The 7,402-nt window shown below is 45.7% G+C and overlaps 1 non-coding gene across 1 annotated transcript; it reads left to right on the forward strand.

Annotated features, from left to right (window-relative positions):
* The first annotated feature begins 284 nt into the window (after positions 1-284).
* On the forward strand, positions 285-356 carry trnae-cuc (transfer RNA glutamic acid (anticodon CUC)). The gene has a single exon. It is a non-coding gene; the product is annotated as a tRNA-Glu (tRNA).
* Positions 357-7,402: the final 7,046 nt, after the last annotated feature.

Consider the following 7,402-nt stretch of genomic DNA (forward strand, 5'->3'; position numbering starts at 1 on the left):
TCCTCGGCAGAGTGGGAGGGAGGTGGGGGGAAATGTTGGGCCAGAGGGCGATGGGGTTGATTGGTGCGGGTGCCCTGGAGATGTTCCCTCAGCGCTGTGACTTTACTCTGCGAGGAGTCTCCAGTCTCCCCAATGTAGAGGAGACCGCACCGGGAGCAATGGATACAAGAAATGATATTGGTGGTTGCACAGGTGAAAGCCTTCGATATACCGCGGCTCGGGTTCGATTTTCGGGCAGGTTAGTCATTTCTAGCAGATCTGACACCATGCATTGCATTGACATCTCCCTGGTGGTCTAGTGGTTAGGATACGGCGCTCTCACCGCCGCGGCCCGGGTTCGATTCCCGGTTAGGGAAGCAATTTTCTGTGGGGTTTGTTGGCTACCCGTTCTTCTTAAATGCGCTGTCCAGTTATTGATTGGTCTTCGAAGTTCCTGGGTGCTCCAGTGTGTCGTGTCTCGTTGAAATAGTGTCCTGATTCAGATTTGTTTGTATGTGCAGGAATGATTGCTTCTGTCGCTAAGTTCTTGGTTCGCGTGCGTTGTTTTCCTGTAGACGCTGTTTTGAATTTACCATTGACTGTTCGCTCTACTGTGACATCGAGAAATGGCACTTTGTTGTTGTTCTCCTCTTTTGTGAATTTTATGCCCGTAAGGATATTGTTGATGGTGTTGTAGGTTTCCTCTAATTTGTTTCATTTTTTGATGACAAAAGTGTCATCACTGTAGCGGACACAAAGTTGGGTTGGATCGTTGAAAGGGCTGTTTGTTCGAGTCTCTGCATTATTGCTTCTGCTAGGAATCCTGACACTGGTGGTTTCATGGGTGTTCCGTTGATTTGTTTGTAGGGCTTGTTACTGAATATGAAGTGGGTGATAAGGCACAGTTCCACGAGCTTGACACTGTTATCTTGTTAAAGCACAACATTATTCCATCATCTTCGATCTTGGTGTCTTTGGTGTTCAGGAATTCTTGGATGGAGTAAATGGAGTGACGTGAATCTTCGACTTGGTGTTTTAATCTTCAGTGGAGGCCTTTGACTAGTCTGTATATTGGTGTTCCAAGTAGTGAGACTGTGGCCTGAGGGGTCTCCTGGTTTGAAGAGGAGGAGAACAACAACAAAGTGCCATTCTTAGATGTCACAGTAGAACGAACAGTCAATGGGGAACTTCAAACTAGCGTCGACAGAAAAACAACACACGCAAACCAAGTTCTTAACCACAGAAGCAATCATCCCAACACCCACAAACGAAGCTGCATCAGGACATTATATCAACGAGCCACTACACACTGCAGCACAGAGAAACTACGAAGAGCACAAGAGAAATACGGAAATAGTGCATTTAAGGAGAACGGGTACCCAATAAACCCAGTCCGCCGATTTCTCATTGATGCTTCCAAGCTGACTCTCAAAAATTCGGTTTGTCCCTCCATTCTTTCCTGCTTGTTTTTTGTGGGTTTCGAAAGCTTTCCTAATCCTCTGACTGAGTATTGGAGTTTGGAAGTTATTTTGTGGCTGTACAGGACATTGGTTAGACCACTTTTGGAATATTGTGTGCAATTCTGGTCTCCCTCCTATCAGAAGCATATTGTGAAATTTGAAACTGTTCTGAAGCACCAATGGTTCCGCAGAGGGGAAGAGGCCCTTCTGCTGCCCTGAGTGCGGGAAGGCCTTCAGTGATTCCTCTGCCCTGCTGACGTACCAGTTGGTCCACACCAGGGAAGGCCGTTCTCCGGCCCCAAGTGCGAGATGGCCTTCAGCAGTTCTTCCCACCTGCTGAGACACCAGTGGGTCCACACCGAGGAGAGGCCATTCTTCTGCCCAGATGTCACAGTGCAGGAAGGGCTTTGCTCTTTCCTCCGACCTGCTGGCCCATTGGTGGGTCCACATTGGGGAGAGGTCGTTCAGTTGCCCTAAGTGCAGGAAGGCCTTCAGCAATTCCTCAGCCCTGCTGAGGCACCAGTCTGTCCACACCGTGGAGAGGCCCTTCAGCTGGCACGACTGTGGGAAGAGGTTCATGTTTTCCTGCAACTTGCGGAAGCACCACCGGGGGCACCAGCGCTCCCAGCAATCAGATCCCACCGGTGACGCTGCCTTCGGTCACACCCCAGGACTGAACCTCTGCCAGTTCTGACAGTGGGTGCAGTGGGAGAGTAGGTGGGCTGTTTTTGTTTTCTGCTGGACTGCAAGTGCCTCCCCTACACCCCACAACCACAACCCCATGGTGCCTCAGGGTTAGCACTGCTGCCTCATGGCACCGGAACCCAGGATCAATTCCACCCTAGGGGGTCTGTGTGCAATATACGGAGGGTAGAAAAATGGATCTGAGTAGGTTACTCTTCGGAAGATCAGTGCAGATGTGTTGGGCTGAAGGACCTGGTTCCACATTGTAGGAGTTCTACGATACTATGAGCTTTGCTTTCAATGGACACTGCTGCTCATTGAGCCCGGGACTGCACATTGCCAATGAAATGTTCCAGAGAAACCTAAGACCGCAAGACCATCGGAGCAGAAGTTAGTCCATTCGGCCCGTCAAGTCTTCTCTGCCATTCTTTAGTGACAAAAGTAGTGCAGATGAGATTAGCTACAGTGTGGAAACAGGCAATTTGCCCCAACAAGTCCACACCGACCCTCCGAAGACTAACCCATCCAGACCCGTTTCCCTTTGACTAATGTACCTAACTCTATGGGCAATTAAGCATTGCCAATCCACATGACCTGCACATCTTTGGTTTATGGAAGAAAACAGGATCATCCAGTGAAAACCCACGCAGACACTGGGAGAATGTGCAAACTCCTCACAGACAACCACCCAAGGCTGGAATCAAACCTGGGTCCACGGCACTATGAGGCTGCAGTCGTAACACTGAGCCACTACATGTTGCAACCCGTAGCAGGCAAGCAGGAGGTTGGGAGAATACAGCAAGCCAGGCAGCACCAGGATGTGGAGTAGTCAGCGTTTTGGGTATTAACCCTTCTTCAGGACTGAAACGCTAACTTCTCTGTGAGAAACGATTTACGGGAATATTGCTGAGGGTTGGAGGGTTTGAGCTACAGGGAGAGGCTGAATAGGATGGGGCTGTTTTCACTGGAGCATCGGAGGCAGAGGAGTGACCCAATAGAAGTTACAAAATTATGAGGGATATTGACAGGGTAATAGACAAGGTCTTTTCTCTGGGGTGGGGCAGTCCAGAACTAGAGGGCATAGGTTTAGAGTAAGAGGCGAAATATATTAAAGGGACAACGTCTTCATGCAGAGGGTGGTATATATATGAAATAAGCTGCCAGCGTATATGGGTCAGGTGCTGTCAAATGGGACTCGATTAATTTAGGATATCAGCTCAGCATGGACAAGTTGGACAGAAGGGTCTGTTTCCATGCTGTACGTGTCTCTGACTACTGGTCCTGAAGTAAGTTTAAAAGAGAGTCCAAGTAAATTTGAATAGTTCAATCTTGTTGAGCTCACCTCCTGAAAAGTTTCAAATGAATCCCTCTGAGAGATACTGTTTAAACATGCTGAGTTGCACAAAGTATCCCATCAAGTTCAAAACAAACCCAGAGTTAAAGACGTCAGAAGTCAGAACACCAAGGGGACCAATACTGATCACAATATTCCAGGTGCAGCCTCATCAACGTCCTGTATAACTACAACATAACTTGCCAACATCTATACTCAATTCCCTAATTGATGAAGGCCAGTGTGCTGAAACCTTTCTTCACTGCCTTGTGTATCGATGTTATCAGAGATATAGGACCTACTTTAAACTGATCCACAATCCAGCTTCTGGGAGCACAGAAGCAGAGTAGTGCTGCGTGAGTGTGCTGGGCAGATGAACCAGAGATCGATGGGTCAAAACCATGTGACGCTATTGCTCAATGTCTCCGTAAGCTGCTTTCATTTACAAAGATGGTCTGTTCTGTGTCTTGCCTTTGCATCTGCTTCCCAAAGCTTCTTCAGTGGAGGAGTGGCAGCTGGAGCCCAGAAGTCCAACGACCCCCCGGAGCTGAAGGAAGGTCCAAGCTCCAAGAAGCGGGCGGTAAGGCTGGAGGCTGGGTTTGATCAAGGATTGTATTTTTAACTCATTTAAATGGTACCTACTGTATGGGGTTATGGTTTACATTAAAACCAGAGGATCATATCAGAGTGTTTATATTTAGCAGTGCTAGTTGGTAAAATACACTCTCTGGAGGAGCACCTTCTATGATGCTGCATTTCTTGCCTTAATGCACTTCTCCCATTTCTTATCTCCCATCTTGATTTTATATTTTTTTGGTCAAATTTAATTTCATATTAATCAGACTTGGTATTCACTGTGTGCTATTAATTTGTTTCTTCGAATATTGTAAGTCAAAATTAATGCTGTAATTTCATTTCTGGTGTCAGAGTTTGACATTGAATGTGCAGATGTGAATTCCAGTAAGCTGTGAAAATACATCAAGAACTTGTGGATTTTAACAAAAAGAGCAGTTCACTGATATTCATGGCATTGTCTCATTTGGGAGTGATGATTCAAATCTGACCAACAAACCGTTTCATGCAGTCACCCAATTTAATTAAAATATTCTTTAATTTAATTGAAGAAAATAACTCTGGCAGGCTAAGATTTATGCAATCTATTTATAAGATTATTTCCACTGCGCGCAATATGGTCTCATCCACATTGGGGAAACTGGATGCCAACTAGCGGAACGTTTCAGGGAACAACTCTGGGACAATAAAACCAAACGACCGACGGCCCTGTGTCTGAACAGTTTAACTCCCCCTCTCATTCCACCAAGGACATGCAAGCCCTGGATCTCCTACACTGCCAAGCTCTTGCAACCCGACGCTTGTAGGAAAAACGCCTCATCATCTGCCTTGGGACCCTCCAACCACATGGGATCCATATCGATTTCATCAGTTTCCTAATTCCCTCTCCCACACCTTGTCCAAGATCCAACCTTCCAATTCGACACCAACCTCTTGACCTGTCATACCTGTCCACCTTGCTTCTCACCTATTTGCTCCACCCTCATCTCTGACCTATCACCATCAATCCCTACCTCTATCTATCTATTGCACTCCCAGCTGCCTTCCCTCCAGCCCCACTTCCTTCCCAGCTATCTCTCAGCCCCCTTGGGCCACCCTTTATTCCTGATGAAGAGCTTATGCTCTAAACCAAGACTGTGATGAAGCAACATCCTCAACAAATAGGAAATAGCTCCCAAGTCAGATTTCATTCCCTCTTCTGTTTCCCCATTCTTTCAGAAATAAGAAATGTCTTTTTTCACCATTACTTCAGCCAGCTTTAAAGAATCATTTCAACCTGTTTTTCTAACAATTGTGGAGGTGACCAAAAGCAAACATTTCACTCCTCCTCAATGTCCCATTTCTCCTCCTATGAGTCATTTTGTCATGTTGTCTCTGTTACAAGCAGCCGAGTGCACTTGGTTTCTGAATTGAAATTTGGCCGTTGAAGTGAACAGGATTAATATTTATCGAAGGCTAGCTGTGTTTGCACTAACTGTAATTATCCACCAATATGATGTATTTTGTTCCACCAAAACTGGAAACAATGATCTGTGTTTATATTAGGATGTAGAAAGTCATCCCAGCGATCTTCACGTTATTATAGTTTACTGAGGCCATAACAGCGTTCTGTGGCAGTTTGATGTGACTAAAACTTGGATGGAAAGAATGTAGATTGATGAGAAGTCGAAATGGCAGAGTCTCTGGCCACAATCGATCTGTCTGGCTTGATTATATGAGTGGCGACTGTTCAAGAGCAACTTCCACTCCATCACTTCAACCAGCAAGAGGAGATAAGTGTAAACACAACATTCCAACTGTGACATATACGCATTGCTTCGATGTTATTGATCAAAATCCTGGAACTCGCTCCTGAACATTTATTATAGACCACATCATATTTGTGAAGCAATTTAAGAGGCAGCTCACCACCACTTTTCCAAGGACAGTTTGGAAAGATTTGCTGGCAGAGCCAATGATATTCGCACGATATCGAGGACAGTCTAATCGTATGGATAGATGATTGGCTAACCAATGATGCAGTAGGGATAAGGGGCATGTTCAGGATCGCAACTTGTAACGAGCAATGTGCCACAGGGATCAGGGCTGGGGCCAAAATTATTTACAATATGGATATGAATTACTTGGAAACATGAAGTGAATGTACTATTGCCAAGACTGCAGTTGATTGGAATGCAGGTGGTGAGGATGACATGGAGAGGGATATCGACAGGTTAAGCAAATGAGCAAACCCTTGGCAGATGGAATAGAATGTGGGAAAATGAGGTTGTGTACTTTGCCAGCAGGAAATGTGCTGAATGTTAAATGGAGAAAGTTGCTGAATAGGAGGATTTGGAAGCATCTATGAACTCTTCATCTAAGTTCAGTGAGTAATAGGGAAGGCAAAAGGGAGATTGGCCTTTAAATAGAGTATAAAAGTGGGGAGGTTAAAGCGAACCTCCGCCTGGATGTTTTGATTGAAAGTGCAGTGAAGATTCAACCAGCTGACAGTAGATCTGAATCACATGTAGATCAGACCAGTTTCGGACAGCAGGAAACCAGATAAGTTTTTAAAACAAACCACAACGATTTCACCATTAGACTCTTAATTCCAGATTTATATTGAATTCAGATTCCACCATCTGCCGTGGCAGGTTTTGAACCCAAGTCCCCAGAACATTAACTGGCTGAATAGTCTGGTGACAATAAAGTCGGACATCGCCTCCCCGGACACATTGGCATATTGTGTTTAGAGGTAACAAAGGAGCGAGAGGTTGCAGCAGCTGCTAAGTTGTTGATATTACACAAGGGAACATCAGCACGCTCAGTAATGGCACATACTGAAGCCATGGCCCTGTATCAGAGGTAAGGGCTCGGGAACCATAAAAAATAGGAACAGGAATACGCCATTCAGCCCCTTGAGCCTGCTCCTCCATTCAGTAGGATCGTGGCTGATCTGACATTCCCCACATCCACTTCCCTGCCCTTTTCCTGTAACTGTTCATCCCCCGGCTGTTCACGAATCTATCGATCCTTGTTTTAAATGTGACAAGAAGGCTGTCAACAGAGTTACTGGGGTTGGAGGGGGTGTCAGGTCGAACTTGGGGATTAAAACAATGGCTTCACCCTTCACAATATTTAACTAAGGGAATGTTTATGGTTATCCAATGCTGGAAATTGGGCAGGCATTCAGATGAAATTATTGGTAAATTATAAATGACAGAGGAGTCGGGAGAGAAGTGGTGTTCAGGCACACTTGGATATCATCAGTATAGATGCCAACACCAGCAGCTACGGTTAAATAAATAAGAACGGAAGACGCGAAAAGCAGACCCTCCCAGAGCATACAGCGATATTGGAGAGGGTCAGTACTGTCGTTAACCCTGATTGAGGC

Source organism: Chiloscyllium plagiosum, unplaced genomic scaffold (genome assembly GCF_037043375.1).
Source record: "Chiloscyllium plagiosum isolate Xiang-an unplaced genomic scaffold, Cpla_swu_hap1 HiC_scaffold_27, whole genome shotgun sequence".
NCBI lineage: Eukaryota > Metazoa > Chordata > Chondrichthyes > Orectolobiformes > Hemiscylliidae > Chiloscyllium > Chiloscyllium plagiosum.